The sequence below is a fragment of the Oncorhynchus gorbuscha genome, unplaced genomic scaffold (genome assembly GCF_021184085.1).
Source record: "Oncorhynchus gorbuscha isolate QuinsamMale2020 ecotype Even-year unplaced genomic scaffold, OgorEven_v1.0 Un_scaffold_3410, whole genome shotgun sequence".
NCBI classification, from domain to species: Eukaryota; Metazoa; Chordata; class Actinopteri; order Salmoniformes; family Salmonidae; genus Oncorhynchus; species Oncorhynchus gorbuscha.
The window spans coordinates 10,953-29,551 of record NW_025747654.1 but is presented as its reverse complement, the minus strand read 5'-3'; the positions used below and the strand labels follow the sequence as shown (position 1 = coordinate 29,551).

At 45.2% G+C, this 18,599-nt stretch overlaps 1 pseudogene; it reads right to left on the bottom strand.

Annotated features, from left to right (window-relative positions):
* LOC124027639 lies at positions 1 to 3,479 on the bottom strand (annotated as a pseudogene).
* Positions 3,480 to 18,599: the final 15,120 nt, after the last annotated feature.

Genomic DNA, 18,599 nt, shown 5'->3' with positions numbered 1-18,599 from the left:
TCTGTTTACGTACTGTATATATATATATTGCTTCATATCAGTTTTACAAACACATTTACATCAAATACATCATAATAAATCTAGCTGTTGGGGACAATGATTTTTTTAGTTTTCTGATAATTGAGATGGATTTAGTGGTGTCTGTTTCTATGAGGAGTACTCCTCGTACTCCTCTGCACTGCGGCGTCCGAAGTCCATCCAGCCCAGGTAGTCTCTGTCCTTTATCTTGTGGCTGGGACCCGGACCACTGGCTCTGCTGCTCAGAGACGAGCTCCTCTGCAATGATCCTGAAAGCAGGGAATTTGAGGGGTTACTTTTCTCCAGCACAATCCTTCAGCTTTTTACCAAAGAAATGGTGCTTGTGCATTGTTTGAATCCTAGATTGCCCTTTTAAATACTACATTATATTCTCATGGATATAATATATATTTCTGTCTGGCACAGAGACTGATGTCACAGCATCTCTACTGTAACAGGCACTGGAGTCTCCTGTGGGTATAACCTTATTCATTTGATTGTATCATTAGATGAAAGAACATAATATAATTATTCCTAGAAAGCATCCCATCCTTATGACTGTTTGGGATCAGGATAACACAACGCCTTGGTATGTTGGATCAGAACATGTTTCTTAAACATTTTATGTTCCAGGGATCAGGGAAGAACTATTGGATTAAAACAAATGAGCACTTGTTAATTGACTAAATCAGTGTTGGCTAGCTATCTGATGGGACCATTCAGCAACATCTGCTCAGCAACATCGGCTCAGCATCATCCGCTCAGCATCATCCGCTCAGCATCATCCGCTCAGCATCATCCGCTCAGCATCATCCGCTCAGCATCATCCGCTCAGCATCATCCGCTCAGCAACATCCGCTCAGCAACATCCGCTCAGCAACATCCGCTCAGCAACATCCGCTCAGCATCATCCCAGGGACTGGTGCCGGCCGTCATTATGAATCCACTGGAGACACTGACCGTTTCATTCTTTGGCATGTACTTCTGTGTGTAAATGTTCATTATTATGTGTACAGATGTTCTGGCCCTCTTCAGAGGAGTTAAGGATATCTACAAACCGCACTAACCTACACAACGTTTGTAGAGGTCCTTTTAAAATGGCAAAATATAGCCATTTATTTGATTGTTTCTAAAAGTCTAAAAGTCCAGTTTGAGCAGGGCCAGACAACAGCAGCATGACACAGCCATGACTGGATTGTGACAACACCCAGAGAGATGAATGATGACAGAGGAGAGAGAGGAAGGATGGAGGGAGGCTTTCTTTCTCTAACAATCTTATATTTCTTCATCTCTCTGTTACGTGATGAAAACCACTGGAGGGAAGGCCTCCTCTCAGTCTGGATAATTCCCACTATCAACTTTCTCCTCCATGGCTGTCTCTCGTACTGTGGGACTTCTCTTCCTTCTCAGAGGAAAAGTGCTTTAACTATAGAGATGGGAAAGCTATCAGAGTGGAGATGATGCCAATCCAAAACTCATACAAGGTTACTGTCCTGAGGCCCAAATGGTACCCTATTCCCTAAATAGTGCATTACTTTTGATCAGAGTGCTATGTGCCCTGTTCAAAGTAGTGCACTACATAGAGAATACGGTGACTTAATACATGACTTAATATAATTGGTGACTTAGTTCATGAGTGAGGGATACCAGGATTGTGATAACATACAACCCTAGAATATGATATTTAGGAACAAACCTTTAACATTGGTCTATTTTATTTGAACAAACATGTAACAGATGCCATGGCTTACCTTTCCTGGATATCAATCTTCCCAGTAGTTCACGCAGGCTGGTGCGGGGTCCTCTGCCTCGTCCTCTGCCGGTTTGGAGAAGGGGATGAGCTGGCCACTGGAGGGTGCTGAACGGGTGTGGCGTGTGTGTTGGGGAGACATAACGCTGTCGAGCTGGGGGGGCTCAGGCTTGTCCTCATCCTGCGAGTGCGATGGGCGCCCCAAACTGCTGCCAGAGAACGCAGCCAGCAGTACACATACACAGATGCCTGCATTCATTGCTGAGGGAGGGGACACAGAGAGAGGGGAGGGGGCACAGAGAGAGGGAGGGGGCACAGAGAGAGGGAGGGGCACAGAGAGAGGGAGGGGGCACAGAGAGGGGAGGGGGCACAGAGAGAGGGAGGGGGCACAGAGAGAGGGAGGGGCACAGAGAGAGGGAGGGGGCACAGAGAGAGGGAGGGGACACAGAGAGAGGGAGGGACACAGAGAGAGGGAGGGGGCACAGAGAGAGGGAGGGGACACAGAGAGAGGGAGGGGCACAGAGAGAGGGGGGGACACAGAGGGGGAGGGGACACAGAGAGAGGGAGGGGCACAGAGAGAGGGAGGGGGCACAGAGAGAGGGAGGGGGCACAGAGAGAGGGGGGGGCACAGAGAGGGGAGGGGCACAGAGAGAGGGAGGGGACACAGAGAGAGGGAGGGGACACAGAGAGAGGGAGGGGGCACAGAGAGAGGGAGGGGACACAGAGAGAGGGAGGGGACACAGAGAGAGGGAGGGGGCACAGAGAGAGGGAGGGGGCACAGAGAGAGGGAGAGAGATGGACAGAACATCAGAAAAGATTAGCATCAAAAGAGAACATGAATTAACATCTCTGCATAGATCTGTATTACATTTGAGTCTATTAAAAAAATGTATGTTTTACAGGGAATACCATGATATGTTTCCTCGTGACACAGCTGAAACTTTTTTGTTGCATTATGCAGCACAGGGGTAGAAGGCAATTAGCCAAAACAATACATTTTGTTAAAACAAAATGAATGTGCCCTTTCCCACCCAATATGAATTGACCAGTCATATAAGTTGTAGGAAAGTAATACTGATGGATGAGTCTTTCCTGTTGAAATATAATCCTGGAGGAAAGAACCAACACAATTAGGCAGCGATCCATGTTATCGGCTTCTTCAGCTTCCAGTCAGGAGAATTAACTTTTCTACCATAAGACGCCTCAGAGGCAGAAAAAACAGACTCTTCTCTGTTTAAAGAGCCATTGAAAAGTTCTCTCCCGGTGAAGATGTCTTCATTCCACCAATGGACTAGTGAATATTTCATGTAGATTCAACAAACAAGAACTGTCTGGGTTGTATAGAATGAAAACAAATATAGGACAGCATTCCAAAGGAAGGTTTATTCAGGCAGAAATAATAAATCAGATGTTAAACAGGAGTCAGGACACACCATCATTTCTCAAACTAGCTACAGTGAATGAATGTCTACATGAATTCAAGACAGATTTCATATGAAAAACACAATTACGTCCTCACATAGTTGACTGGAACCCAGTTGGATTATTGACCTGAACTTAAACCCTGTACTTCAATTGTAGAGAACCCATTGTGCAAGGAATCAGTCCCATGCTTCAAGTGTTCAGCTTCTTTACTGATAACCACAGCGACCTCACAGCAGAAAAATTAGAAAAATAAATAGCCACACAAAGTTCAATTACCTTCAGTCAGTCCACAGGCTGGGCTCAACAGTCTGATAACAGTAGAGGAGAGGAGTGTACAGTAGAGGGAGTACAGCTGGAACAGACAGCGGGACACTTCTCCTGAAGGTGCAGGACTGACCCTTATATACCCGGAGTGGGAGGGCCGGTCCCTGGAGCGGAGCGTTTGCATCGTGTCGTGTATTTGCTCATCGCTGACGCAGTAACGGGATAGACGCACTCTCCGCCTCCTTCAGAGAGGGACAGGGCACCACCCTGGACCCACTACACTCCCCACGCTCCTCTCTCCTCTCCTCTGATGCTGACACACTAGGGAACAAGAGGGGGAGAGGGTCAAAGATCATAACAACCACTCCCCACACCCCCCTCCCCCAAAAACAAGGTTGTATTCATTAGGACACTTTTTTTATATTGGGTGTGTTCAGGTATAATCACTCATAGTTTCAGTCCATTTTCTTCCGTTTGGTTCCTAATGAATATGACCCAGAAGTAAGCCCCTCTCCTAGACCCCAGTCAGCAGCCTCACCACCCCTCACCCCATCAGCCTCTGTCTCCAGACAGTGATAGGCTAATCCTTCTCCCTCATTAGAGAGACTGCTGCCTGATTAATATGGGGATGCACATCTGGCTGTGTGCCTGGGAATGAAACACAAGGCACGATCTCTTAAAGGTCTTTTAAAGTTGTCTAACTGAAGGACATGGAGATTATGTTTCTTCAGGATTACGTTCATACCACAGGAGGTTGGTAGCACCTTAATTGGGGAGGAAGTGGTAATGGTTGGAGTGGAATAAGTGGAATGTTTTCAAATACATCAGACACATGATCTCCATGTATTTAATACCACTCCATGTTTTGGACATTATTATGAGCCATCCTCCCCTCATCAGCCTCCTGTGATTCATACACTGTATCGGTAGAGAATTAAACAGTCCTCCCCTCATCAGCCTCCTGTGATTCATACACTGTATCGTTAGAGAATTAAACAGTCCTCCCCTCATCAGCCTCCTGTGATTCATACACTGTATCGTTAGAGAATTAAACAGTCCTCCCCTCATCAGCCTCCTGTGATTCATACACTGTATCGGTAGAGAATTAAACAGTCCTCCCCTCATCAGCCTCCTGTGATTCATACACTGTATCGTTAGAGAATTAAACAGTCCTCCCCTCATCAGCCTCCTGTGATTCATACACTGTATCGTTAGAGAATTAAACAGTCCTCCCCTCAGCAGCCTCCTGTGATTCATACACTGTATCGTTAGAGAATTAAACAGTCCTCCCCTCATCAGCCTCCTGTGATTCATACACTGTATCGTTAGAGAATTAAACAGTCCTCCCCTCATCAGCCTCCTGTGATTCATACACTGTATCAGTAGAGAATTAAACAGTCCTCCCCTCATCAGCCTCCTGTGATTCATACACTGTATCGTTAGAGAATTAAACAGTCCTCCCTCATCAGCCTCCTGTGATTCATACACTGTATCGTTAGAGAATTAAACAGTCCTCCCTCATCAGCCTCCTGTGATTCATACACTGTATCGTTAGAGAATTAAACAGTCCTCCCCTCAGCAGCCTCCTGTGATTCATACACTGTATCGGTAGAGAATTAAACAGTCCTCCCCTCATCAGCCTCCTGTGATTCATACACTGTATCGTTAGAGAATTAAACAGTCCTCCCCTCATCAGCCTCCTGTGATTCATACACTGTATCGGTAGAGAATTAAACAGTCCTCCCCTCATCAGCCTCCTGTGATTCATACACTGTATCGTTAGAGAATTAAACAGTCCTCCCCTCAGCAGCCTCCTGTGATTCATACACTGTATCGGTAGAGAATTAAACAGTCCTCCCCTCAGCAGCCTCCTGTGATTCATACACTGTATCGTTAGAGAATTAAACAGTCCTCCCTCATCAGCCTCCTGTGATTCATACACTGTATCGGTAGAGAATTAAACAGTCCTCCCCTCATCAGCCTCCTGTGATTCATACACTGTATCGTTAGAGAATTAAACAGTCCTCCCCTCATCAGCCTCCTGTGATTCATACACTGTATCGTTAGAGAATTAAACAGTCCTCCCCTCATCAGCCTCCTGTGATTCATACACTGTATCGTTAGAGAATTAAACAGTCCTCCCCTCAGCAGCCTCCTGTGATTCATACACTGTATCGTTAGAGAATTAAACAGTCCTCCCCCCCCCTCATCAGCCTCCTGTGATTCATACACTGTATCGTTAGAGAATTAAACAGTCCTCCCCTCAGCAGCCTCCTGTGATTCATACACTGTATCGTTAGAGAATTAAACAGTCCTCCCCTCATCAGCCTCCTGTGATTCATACACTGTATCGTTAGAGAATTAAACAGTCCTCCCCTCATCAGCCTCCTGTGATTCATACACTGTATCGTTAGAGAATTAAACAGTCCTCCCCTCATCAGCCTCCTGTGATTCATATACTGTATCGTTAGAGAATTAAACAGTCCTCCCCTCAGCAGCCTCCTGTGATTCATACACTGTATCGTTAGAGAATTAAACAGTCCTCCCCTCAGCAGCCTCCTGTGATTCATACACTGTATCGTTAGAGAATTAAACAGTCCTCCCCTCATCAGCCTCCTGTGATTCATACACTGTATCGTTAGAGAATTAAACAGTCCTCCCCTCATCAGCCTCCTGTGATTCATACACTGTATCGTTAGAGAATTAAACAGTCCTCCCCTCATCAGCCTCCTGTGATTCATACACTGTATCGTTAGAGAATTAAACAGTCCTCCCCTCAGCAGCCTCCTGTGATTCATACACTGTATCGTTAGAGAATTAAACAGTCCTCCCCTCATCAGCCTCCTGTGATTCATACACTGTATCGTTAGAGAATTAAACAGTCCTCCCCTCAGCAGCCTCCTGTGATTCATACACTGTATCGTTAGAGAATTAAACAGTCCTCCCCTCATCAGCCTCCTGTGATTCATACACTGTATCGGTAGAGAATTAAACAGTCCTCCCCTCATCAGCCTCCTGTGATTCATACACTGTATCGGTAGAGAATTAAACAGTCTTCCTTTTGGTTCTCCTCCTGACCCTAAACTTGCATCTCAAATATCTATCAACTGAATTACTGTCTTTGTTCAATCAAATCCTTTGTCCAGCTTCTACGATTAGTGGAGGAAACATGCTTCCTGTCATTTGAATTAATATGCAGTATTCAGAGTATCTAATATTCCGATTATCTTTCATTTCACCCAGTGAACACTATTTTATAGGAATGTAGTTTTATCTTACCATTATACATCCAGATAGTGGTTTTAAATATAGGTTCCTTTAATATTTGTATAACTAACACATTACTCATTGCTGTTGTAACATTATTTAATTCATTGTTCTTAAGCCCAGTTGACTTTTCTAACGAGGGAAATTAGAATTCCACTGTACACCAATTAGCTGTCCCACTGGGGATGTGGGATTCAATCTCAGATAAACAGGAATAGTGTTGTATCTACACTCTCTCCTGTGTATTTTAAGCATGGTCCTCTATGTAAATGGGTTAGCATTAGCGCTTCGTTGCTCTTCAGAATGTCATCGGCAGGCGGTTGTCCTCTTGGAGTGATGTGGCTGTTACACGGAACAAGCTGCCACTCAGCTCTGCACGCACAGAGACCGAGAGAGAACAGACCCTTGTTGTTATAACAACAACAACATTAAGGAGAAAGACAGCATCTAGAAGAACATCAGTAACATCACCAACACAACTTAAAGAGCTGATATTGTTTGCATCCCAAATAGCACCCTTTCCTATATAGTGCACTACTTTTGATCGGGGCCCATAGGAGTCTGATCAAAAGCAGTGCACTACAGGGCAGGGGTGTTCAACTTTACCCTATGAGATCTGGAGCCTGCTGGTTTTCTGGTCTACCTGATAATTAATTGCACCCACCTGGTGTCTCAGGTCTATGTCAGTCCCTGATTAGAGGGGAACAATGAAAGAGAAAACACAGTGGAACTAGTTTGTGGTCCAGAGTTGAGTTTGAAGGCTTCGGGGAATAGAATGAGATGCACCCAAACTTTCTGATGTGAATCTTTGAAGGCAGGGGGCCCAGGCGGGCTATCACTGGCCAGCAGGGTGTCCCCATACACCCTATCAGATCAGCCTGACAGAGCTAAGCAGGTCACCATACACCCTGTCAGATCAGCCTGACAGAGCTAAGCAGGTCCCCATACACCCTATCAGATCAGTCTGACAGAGCTAAGCAGGTCACCATACACCCTATCAGATCAGCCTGACAGAGCTAAGCAGGTCCCCATAGATCCTATCAGATCAGCCTGACAGAGCTAAGCAGGTCACCATACACCCTATCAGATCAGCCTGACAGAGCTAAGCAGGTCCCCATACAACCTATCAGATCAGCCTGACAGAGCTAAGCAGGTCCCCATACACCCTATCAGATCAGCCTGACAGAGCTAAGCAGGTCCCCATAGATCCTATCAAATCAGCCTGACAGAGCTAAGCAGGTCACCATACACCCTATCAGATCAGCCAGGGTTGGCTTTATCTGTGCACTAACATCCAATAAAGAGAGGTCTCTCTCTCAATCCAGAGCTTCCAGCCAAACCCCTGGATGGATTAGAGAGGGATACATCTGATCTGATTCCCTTTCAGCAGTGGTGATGGAAACATAGGAGATAGGCAGAGCTCGTGTCCCAACTGACACCCCATATGGCTCTGGTCAAAAGTACTATGTAGGAAATAGGGTGCCACATGACGCAGCCACAAAAATGTCTTGTCCATGATGACTCCATCCCCTCCTCTCAACACATTCCCTTCATCTCTTCATCCTCTCCTCTCAACACATTCCCTGCATCTCTCCTTCCTCTCCTCTCAACACATTCCCTTCATCTCTCCATCCCCTCCTCTCAACACATTCCTTCATCTCTCCATCTCCTCCTCTCAACACATTCCCTTCATCTCTCCTTCCTCTCCTCTCAACACATTCCCTTCATCATCTCCTCTCAACACATTCCCTTCATCTCTCCCCTCCTCTCAACACATTCCCTTCATCTCTCCATCAACACATTCCCTTCATCTCTCCATCCCTCCTCTCAACACATTCCCTTCATCTCTCCATCCCCTCCTCTCAACACATTCCCTTCATCTCTCCATCCCCTCCTCTCAACACATTCCCTTCATCTCTCATCCCTCTCCCCCTCAACACATTCCCTTCATCTCTCCATCCCCTCCTCTCAACACATTCCCTTCATCTCTCCCCCTCCTCTCATTCCTTCTCTCTCCCCTCAACACATTCCCTTCATCTCTCCATCCTGGCCTCTCAACACATTCCCTTCATCTCTCCATCCCCTCCTCTCAACACATTCCCTTCATCTCTCCATCCCCTCCTCTCAACACATTCCCTGCATCTCTCCTTCCTGGCCTCTCAACACATTCCCTTCATCTCTCCATCCTCTCCTCTCAACACATTCCCTTCATCTCTCCATCCCCTCCTCTCAACACATTCCCTTCATCTCTCCATCCCCTCCTCTCAACACATTCCCTTCATCTCTCCATCCCCTCCTCTCAACACATTCCCTTCATCTCTCCATCCTCACCTCTCAACACATTCCCTGCATCTCTCCTTCCTGGCCTCTCAACACATTCCCTTCATCTCTCCATCCTCTCCTCTCAACACATTCCCTTCATCTCTCCTTCCTGGCCTCTCAACACATTCCCTTCATCTCTCCATCCTCACCTCTCAACACATTCCCTGCATCTCTCCTTCCTGGCCTCTCAACACATTCCCTTCATCTCTCCATCCTCTCCTCTCAACACATTCCCTTCATCTCTCCTTCCTGGCCTCTCAACACATTCCCTTCATCTCTCCATCCTCTCCTCTCAACACATTCCCTTCATCTCTCCATCCCCTCCTCTCGAAAACATTCCCTTCATCTCTCCATCCCCTCCTCTCAACACATTCCCTGCATCTCTCCTTCCTGGCCTCTCAACACATTCCCTTCATCTCTCCATCCTCTCCTCTCAACACATTCCCTTCATCTCTCCATCCCCTCCTCTCAACACATTCCCTTCATCTCTCCATCCCCTCCTCTCAACACATTCCCTTCATCTCTCCATCCCCTCCTCTCAACACATTCCCTTCATCTCTCCATCCTCACCTCTCAACACATTCCCTGCATCTCTCCTTCCTGGCCTCTCAACACATTCCCTTCATCTCTCCATCCTCTCCTCTCAACACATTCCCTTCATCTCTCCTTCCTGGCCTCTCAACACATTCCCTTCATCTCTCCACCCCCTCCTCTCAACACATTCCCTTCATCTGTCCATCCCCTCCTCTCAACACATTCCCTTCATCTCTCCATCCTCTCAACACATTCCCTTCATCTCTCCATCCTCTCAACACATTCCCTTCATCTCTCCATCCCCTCCTCTCAACACATTCCCTTCATCTCTCCATCCTCTCCTCTCAACACATTCCCTTCATCTCTCCATCCCCTCCTCAACACATTCCCTTCATCTCTCCATCCCCTCCTCTCAACACATTCCTTCATCTCTCCATCCTCTCAACACATTCCCTTCATCTCTCCTTCCCCTCCTCTCAACACATTCCCTTCATCTCTCCATCCCCTCCTCTCAACACATTCCCTTCATCTCTCCATCCTCTCCTCTCAACACATTCCCTTCATCTCTCCATCCCCTCCTCTCAACACATTCCCTTCATCTCTCCATCCTCTCAACACATTCCCTTCATCTCTCCTTCCCCTCCTCTCAACACATTCCCTTCATCTCTCCATCCTCTCAACACATTCCCTTCATCTCTCCATCCCCTCCTCAACACATTCCCTTCATCTCTCCTTCCTCTCCTCTCAACACATTCCCTTCATCTCTCCATCCCCTCCTCTCAACACATTCCCTTCATCTCTCCATCCCCTCCTCTCAACACATTCCCTTCATCTCTTCATCCCTCCTCTCAACACATTCCCTTCATCTCTCCATCCCCTCCTCTCAACACATTCCCTTCATCTCTCCATCCTGGCCTCTCAACACATTCCCTTCATCTCTCCATCCCCTCCTCTCAACACATTCCCTTCATCTCTCCATCCCCTCCTCTCAACACATTCCCTGCATCTCTCCTTCCTGGCCTCTCAACACATTCCCTTCATCTCTCCATCCTCTCCTCTCAACACATTCCCTTCATCTCTCCATCCTCTCCTCTCAACACATTCCCTTCATCTCTCCATCCCCTCCTCTCAACACATTCCCTTCATCTCTCCATCCCCTCCTCTCAACACATTCCCTTCATCTCTCCATCCTCACCTCTCAACACATTCCCTGCATCTCTCCTTCCTGGCCTCTCAACACATTCCCTTCATCTCTCCATCCTCTCCTCTCAACACATTCCCTTCATCTCTCCTTCCTGGCCTCTCAACACATTCACTTCATCTCTCCATCCTCTCCTCTCAACACATTCCCTTCATCTCTCCACCCCTCCTCTCAACACATTCCCTTCATCTGTCCATCCCCTCCTCTCAACACATTCCCTTCATCTCTCCATCCTCTCAACACATTCCCTTCATCTCTCCATCCCCTCCTCTCAACACATTCCCTTCATCTCTCCATCCTCTCCTCTCAACACATTCCCTTCATCTCTCCATCCCCTCCTCAACACATTCCCTTCATCTCTCCATCCCCTCCTCTCAACACATTCCCTTCATCTCTCCATCCTCTCAACACATTCCCTTCATCTCTCCTTCCCCTCCTCTCAACACATTCCCTTCATCTCTCCATCCCCTCCTCTCAACACATTCCCTTCATCTCTCCATCCTCTCCTCTCAACACATTCCCTTCATCTCTCCATCCCCTCCTCTCAACACATTCCCTTCATCTCTCCATCCTCTCAACACATTCCCTTCATCTCTCCTTCCCCTCCTCTCAACACATTCCTTCATCTCTCCATCCTCTCAACACATTCCCTTCATCTCTCCATCCCTCCTCAACACATTCCCTTCATCTCTCCATCCCCTCCTCTCAACACATTCCCTTCATCTCTCCATCCTCTCAACACATTCCCTTCATCTCTCCTTCCCCTCCTCTCAACACATTCCCTTCATCTCTCCATCCTCTCAACACATTCCCTTCATCTCTCCATCCTCTCCTCTCAACACATTCCCTTCATCTCTCCATCCTCTCCTCTCAACACATTCCCTTCATCTCTCCATCCTCTCCTCTCAACACATTCCCTTCATCTCTCCATCCTCTCCTCTCAACACATTCCCTTCATCTCTCCATCCTCTCCTCTCAACACATTCCCTTCATCTCTCCATCCTCTCCTCTCAACACATTCCCTTCCTCTCCATCCCCTCCTCTCAACACATTCCCTTCATCTCTCCATCCTCTCCTCTCAACACATTCCCTTCATCTCTCCATCCTCTCCTCTCAACACATTCCCTTCCTCTCCATCCCCTCCTCTCAACACATTCCCTTCATCTCTCCATCCCCTCCTCTCAACACATTCCCTTCATCTCTCCATCCCCTCCTCTCAACACATTCCCTTCATCTCTCCATCCCCTCCTCAACACATTCCCTTCATCTCTCCTTCCTCTCCTCTCAACACATTCCCTTCATCTCTCCATCCCCTCCTCTCAACACATTCCCTTCATCTCTCCATCCCCTCCTCTCAACACATTCCCTTCATCTCTCCATCCTCCTCTCAACACATTCCCTTCATCTCTCCATCCCCTCCTCAACACATTCCCTTCATCTCTCCTTCCTCTCCTCTCAACACATTCCCTTCATCTCTCCATCCTCCTCTCAACACATTCCCTTCATCTCTCCTTCCTCTCCTCTCAACACATTCCTTCATCTCTCCATCCCCTCCTCTCAACACATTCCCTTCATCTCTCCATCCTCTCCTCTCAACACATTCCCTTCATCTCTCCTTCCTCTCCTCTCAACACATTCCCATCATCATTACCACATCCTCTTGTTTCTTTCTTTGGGAGAGGAAACGTTTGACCCTGTAAGCCGCATCACCTCCCCTTTATATACCCATATGATTAGTGTTAAACCGTCAGACGGATGAATCCTGAGATGGAGACATCGGGGACTAGCGTCACAGACCGGAGACTGTGAGCGACTCTGACAAACTCAATGTCATCCTTGTTGTATTAGCTGTATGTTATAAAGCAGGGGATTCAAATCAGAGCCTGGAGATCCAGGGTGGTTTTCTGTTCTACCTAATGATTCATTCCATCCACCAGGTGTCCCAGGTCTACATCAGTCCTTGACTAGCAAGGACACATTTCAATCAGCTGTGGAACTGGCTCTAGGGTCCAGCGTTGAGTTAGTCTGCTATGCATGAATGTTAATTCAGAGTAGCCTACCGCAGCTATTCCTTTCTCCTGTAGTACCTACCTATAACTGACCTTCTAGTATCCATACGCTCTACAATATTGTGATGAGACCACAGGACAACAATGGAGCTGCTCTTGAAACACAACAGATAAAGATAGCTTAATCAGTGATCAACGTGGGGGCAGAAACAGAAGAGGTGTTTTCATTCAAAGCTTTGTGAAAATGACAAAGACCGAAGTACATTTTAGCAATGATAAATAGTTTTTATCTTTGTTGTATTGTTACGGTACTTCTGTAAACAACAGCTTGGTGAGTTTCTATCAAAATGTTGGTAATAACCAAGTCTTCACAGCACTCCCACCTAAATCCCTCAATAGAGAGGTGTACACTCATGCAGCTCGAGCTGAGAACCTCCACTTCAGTGGCTGACCCTTTAAAAACCTGTACACACATACACGTTTGTTTGTGAAAATACTGCAGTTAATGTGTTTTCCACTGAATCGGCCAGTCTTTCTCTTCATATAGTTATGCATCGACAATGTACTGCATAGAACCAAGGCTTGGTCCACAATGGGAGGAAAAATAATCACATTTGTCACATCTTCTCGGTTCACATTATGCAGATACAGATGTAGATTGCTGATTGCAGTCCAACAGACCTCTACTACAGAGAGCAATTAAGGCTTGGATTTGTCTCTCTATGTATTTCTAGAGCATCAGTACCAGGCAGTTGTCACGACTTCCACTGAAGTCGGTCCCTCTCCTGGTTCCATTTGTTTTGTCTTGTCTTCCACACACCTGGTTCCAATTCCATAATTACATGTTGTGTATTTAACCCTCTGTTTCCCCATGTCCTTGTCCGGAATTGTTTATTGTAATGCTCGTGCACGTTAAGCTGGTGTGTGAAAGGTTTTACTCATTTAATACTGTACTGTTAACGGGGGTTTTATTTATTAAACCGCGCCGTTGTAAATCAGGTTTTGCTCTCCTGCGCCTGACTTCTCTGCCTCCAGTACGCACCCCTTACAGCAGTAAATATATCATTACAGCGTCAATACATGAAAATAAAAATACATCTACATCTAAATAAATAAATACCAATATCTTTCATTTTGTTATTTTCAGAATTCAAATATCAAGCGAGGGCAGCTTTCATTCTGTAACCGCGATTAAAAACCGTCCCCAACGTGGCTATTGAACAAACCCTCATGCCCCACTGCTCAGCAGGCTAGCAACCCTCTGAAGCCTAACTACAATAACTGTCCCGTCCTGACCTTAGTTCCTTTTTTATGTCTCTATTTTAGTTTGGTCAGGGCGTGAGTTGGGGTGGGCAATCTATGTGTTCTATGTTTTTGTATTTCTATGTTTGGCCTGGTATGGTTCCCAATCAGAGGCAGCTGTTTATCGTTGTCTCCGATTGAGAACCATACTTAGGCAGCTTGTTTTCCCACTATGATTTGTGGGTAGTTGTTTTCTGTGTCTGTGTTTTCCATACAGAACTGTTTCGGTTTTCATTTATTTCTCTTGTTTTTTTTTGTATTCTGTGTTCAGTTTATTAAATATATTATGGACACTTACCACGCTGCGCATTGGTCCGATCTCTCATACTCCTCGTCAGAGGAAGAAGAAAATCGTTACAATAACACTGCAGTACAGCGACAAGTCCTTAAAAAACACCCAAACGTTCTCGATCAGGGAGGAAAATGGAGATTCATTAAAATCCTGATGCCAGGCAGGGTACATCTTTTTCATCTTTTTCAAATCAGAGCCTGGAGATCCAGGGTGGTTTTCTGTTCTACCTAATGATTCATTCCATCCACCAGGTGTCCCAGGTCTACATCAGTCCTTGACTAGCAAGGACACATTTCAATCAGCTGTGGAACTGGCTCTAGGGTCCAGCGTTGAGTTAGTCTGCTATGCATGAATGTTAATTCAGAGTAGCCTACCGCAGCTATTCCTTTCTCCTGTAGTACCTACCTATAACTGACCTTCTAGTATCCATACGCTCTACAATATTGTGATGAGACCACAGGACAACAATGGAGCTGCTCTTGAAACACAACAGATAAAGATAGCTTAATCAGTGATCAACGTGGGGGCAGAAACAGAAGAGGTGTTTTCATTCAAAGCTTTGTGAAAATGACAAAGACCGAAGTACATTTTAGCAATGATAAATAGTTTTTATCTTTGTTGTATTGTTACGGTACTTCTGTAAACAACAGCTTGGTGAGTTTCTATCAAAATGTTGGTAATAACCAAGTCTTCACAGCACTCCCACCTAAATCCCTCAATAGAGAGGTGTACACTCATGCAGCTCGAGCTGAGAACCTCCACTTCAGTGGCTGACCCTTTAAAAACCTGTACACACATACACGTTTGTTTGTGAAAATACTGCAGTTAATGTGTTTTCCACTGAATCGGCCAGTCTTTCTCTTCATATAGTTATGCATCGACAATGTACTGCATAGAACCAAGGCTTGGTCCACAATGGGAGGAAAAAATAATCACATTTGTCACATCTTCTCGGTTCACATTATGCAGATACAGATGTAGATTGCTGATTGCAGTCCAACAGACCTCTACTACAGAGAGCAATTAAGGCTTGGATTTGTCTCTCTATGTATTTCTAGAGCATCAGTACCAGGCAGTTGTCACGACTTCCACCGAAGTCGGTCCCCTCTCCTGGTTCCATTTGTTTTGTCTTGTCTTCCACACACCTGGTTCCAATTCCATAATTACATGTTGTGTATTTAACCCTCTGTTTCCCCATGTCCTTGTCCGGAATTGTTTATTGTAATGCTCGTGCACGTTAAGCTGGTGTGTGAAAGGTTTTACTCATTTAATACTGTACTGTTAACGGGGGTTTTATTTATTAAACCGCGCCGTTGTAAATCAGGTTTTGCTCTCCTGCGCCTGACTTCTCTGCCTCCAGTACGCACCCCTTACAGCAGTAAATATATCATTACAGCGTCAATACATGAAAATAAAAATACATCTACATCTAAATAAATAAATACCAATATCTTTCATTTTGTTATTTTCAGAATTCAAATATCAAGCGAGGGCAGCTTTCATTCTGTAACCGCGATTAAAAACCGTCCCCAACGTGGCTATTGAACAAACCCTCATGCCCCACTGCTCAGCAGGCTAGCAACCCTCTGAAGCCTAACTACAATAACTGTCCCGTCCTGACCTTAGTTCCTTTTTTATGTCTCTATTTTAGTTTGGTCAGGGCGTGAGTTGGGGTGGGCAATCTATGTGTTCTATGTTTTTGTATTTCTATGTTTGGCCTGGTATGGTTCCCAATCAGAGGCAGCTGTTTATCGTTGTCTCCAATTGAGAACCATACTTAGGCAGCTTGTTTTCCCACTATGATTTGTGGGTAGTTGTTTTCTGTGTCTGTGTTTTCCATACAGAACTGTTTCGGTTTTCATTTATTTCTCTTGTTTTTTTTGTATTCTGTGTTCAGTTTATTAAATATATTATGGACACTTACCACGCTGCGCATTGGTCCGATCTCTCATACTCCTCGTCAGAGGAAGAAGAAAATCGTTACAATAACACTGCAGTACAGCGACAAGTCCTTAAAAAACACCCAAACGTTCTCGATCAGGGAGGAAAATGGAGATTCATTAAAATCCTGATGCCAGGCAGGGTACATCTTTTTCAAGTGGGTTCAAAACGCTGGAATTTGAACGTAGCCAATTATTAGTGTGTGACTATTAGTGTGTGACTCAGTATAATAATGAACTTCATATTTGGCAGACATCACAGATACATTTAGCACTCTTTACAAGAGTCATTTGTGTGGCAGGAAACTAGGAGAGCAATCAGTCCCCAAGATACTCAAGAGACGAGAGAAAGGGGTAAGAGGTATGGGGAAAAGGAGATGGAGAGATGAGAGCAACAAGAGGATGTATTTTAGGATGTGGACGTAAAATGGGTGAAAAAAGTTGAAGAGTGAAGCGAGTGATCTTGAGAATAGATTGAGTGTCCAGAAAGAAGTTGTTTCCCCAGAGTCTTCACACCACTGACCAGACTCATCCCTGCTAGTGGCAATTCTCTGTCCATTTGAAAAACAACCATTTGATTGATTTCCTTTATAGAACTACTTTCTATAAATGATAAAAATCTCATCCAGGAGCGACCCCTCACACTAACTAGCCCACCATTAACACAGACTTTAAGGTTCAATTCCCCAGGGAAATGAATTCACTCAAACACCCCAGCAGCATGATGCATCATTTACTTTATGAATATTGACTAGTGCATTTCAAAGAGGGAGAAATATGCTCTAATAACATCAGACAAATTAGCCGGTGAGGCCCCTGGTAAAACAAAGAAATGAGCGTCTGCTAAATGACTTAAATGTAAAATGTAAAATGTAAATGGAATGTGTGTGGAAGACTCCGCAGAATGTAGTAATTAAGAGACATTGATCATGAATAGGGTTGCAAAGGGAAGGTATAACACTGTAAAAGTTCAAAGTTTACCAGTAAAGTACCAAATTATCAGACAGGACTTCCCAACTAACACATGACTTTGTCACAATGTCGCAATTAAGTTGTGAGGAGGTTGGTGATGACATTACCATGTGGCAATGTTGTGACAACCTGTTTGGTTAGTAACGTTATGGTATGTGTCCCCGGATCCCAAATGACATCCTATTCCTTACATAGTGGACTCCACTCTTAGAAGAAAGGTGCTATCTAGAATCAAAAAGGTTTTTTTGGCTGTCCCCATAGGAGAACCCTTTGAAGACCTCCTTTCAACAGAGGGTTCTACATGGAACCCAAAATAATTCTGCCTGGAACCAAAAAGGGTTCTACCTGACACCAAGAAGGGTTCTTCTATGTGGACAGCCGCAGAACCCTTTAGGAACACTATTCCCTACATAGTGCACTACTTTTCCCTGTTCAAACGTCTAGTAAATAAGGAATAGGGTGCCATCTGGGACACAGACATAACGACACAATATGAATGAATCTTGGTGAGAACATGGCCGTCAGTCATTCTACCACTCCCATTCTCCTCAGAAAAGACCTGGCTGATTTCCCCTCCGTTCCAGTTTTTAACATTCACAGGAACGCTCCAGTGGACTTTGACCAGGACGATGACGTTCCCTCCGACTGGAAACTGTCCATGTATCACTTATTCCTCTAATCCCCCAGACTCAGAGTCAGAAAAGAAACTTTCAATCACCTAACGGTTTTTATTCTTCAAAGAAACAGAAATACAAAAGCTCCACAAAAGAAAAGCTGGAGGAAGAGGAGTCTTATTTTATTGGACTATGAGATATTTGAAGCCGTATCATAACATTGTGAGCAATTATTTAAAAAAATAGGGCAAAGCCTATCAATTTTCATGAGGGAACTCTTACGAGGTATCTGACTGCAGTTGTGATGTAATTAAAGTCTTTCTGAGGGATTCTGAGATTTCAGGGGCTTTTCTCCGTAAGCCCTATATTATTGAAGGTTACATTATTCTGGCAAAACTTTAAAGAAGAGTCTTATTTGAAAGAATGAGCACAGAGAGGAAAGGATTGTCAATGATTCCATTATGATGAAGTAATTATTAACACTTTGCAGTAAGCTACCGTCTACGAGGGGTTAAATGGGTTTACAAACCAGCGCAGGTTATAAACAACCACAGGACAATATTCCTCAATAACATCCTCCGATGGCCAGAAGGGACACATATATTACATGCCATTGGGCATTTTGTCACTTCCCTCAAACAGGAATAGAACGGCTTGCTACTTTGTGCTTGACTGGACTACATGCCTAT